The sequence below is a fragment of the Condylura cristata genome, unplaced genomic scaffold (genome assembly GCF_000260355.1).
Source record: "Condylura cristata isolate star-nosed mole 26May11 unplaced genomic scaffold, ConCri1.0 scaffold00007, whole genome shotgun sequence".
Lineage (NCBI taxonomy): Eukaryota > Metazoa > Chordata > Mammalia > Eulipotyphla > Talpidae > Condylura > Condylura cristata.
Genome location: NW_004567108.1, coordinates 16,091,126 through 16,092,275, shown reverse-complemented (window position 1 = coordinate 16,092,275; position 1,150 = coordinate 16,091,126).

Sequence of the window (1,150 nt, the reverse complement as noted above, 5' to 3'; positions counted from 1 at the left end):
AAAGATTTATTTATTTATGCTTACAGAACTGGGTTACAGGCCAGGGGAGCACGGGGTGAGAGGATTCACCAAGACAGAGTGGAGAGCAGAATAGGCAGATCTACTGTAATACATTGCTGAGGGGTGCAGCGGGCGAGAGAGGATAGGTTTTCTGTGTCATGTAGTTCACCTCCCTCGTGCTGCAGTGACTGTGGATAGCTTCAGAGTTCCGCACTCTAACTCATTACACCACTAGGGAGGGCTGAGAAATAGCACTTTTAAGAGGCCCAGTTGAGGCATCACAATTCAAATCTTATTGTGCCTGTATATTTCAGCCTCAAAGATCTGACTATGTCAGCCCATGGACTACCTGTAAGTCCATCATTTCTGAGACCCATGCTGAGCAAGCTCATAGCAGAAGGTGCTAAAAGCTAGAATTTCAGATCATTCATCTACGGTGGAGAATGCAGTTTCCATGTTTGCGGAAACCAAGGTCAGAGACCTTGTTTACGTTTGACAATGTGAAAGAATGACGCTTAGCTCTCTGTTCAAGCTTGCTTTTAGCTGTTTATTCTCAGAGGCTTCTAAGCAGTGCAGAGATATCTAAGTAGCCTGTTGGGACAATGCTACTCTAGTAAAAAAAGACACCCTCAAATACAATATATGTTTTTCACTTATTAGGCAGTATTCTCCTGTCAAGTAATTCTGGGTCACAGGATTCCTTCATTTTGTGGTTCTGCTGTTCTCTAGGGCTTTGTCTGAAGGGGAAGAGGGCAGAGAGAAGCCTAAGAGCTTTCTGAAAAGGGTTAGTCTAGAAGTGACAGATCTGTTACTTGTGTTTGGTTTCGATATGATGGCAACTTTTCATGGTATGTTTGAAAGCAAGTGAGGCTGGGGATACAGTAGCAGACAGGACGTCTTGCCAGCAAGAAGCTAAGTGATGGGCAGAGAGTACACACTTAGTGGATAGCAAATCTCTACTACTCAAGAGTAGCCCTCTTGTCCTTCCTTTACTTATGGAGGCAGGGTGGATGGTGTTGGTTACCCATGTGGAGAGACATTTGCCAGTTTGGAGGAAGGTACAGCTGAGGTCTATATATCCTTAGCCACCAAAAACCCAACTTCTATAATCAACGTAAGTGATAACTTTTTAACCAGTAGGTTCTGTGAC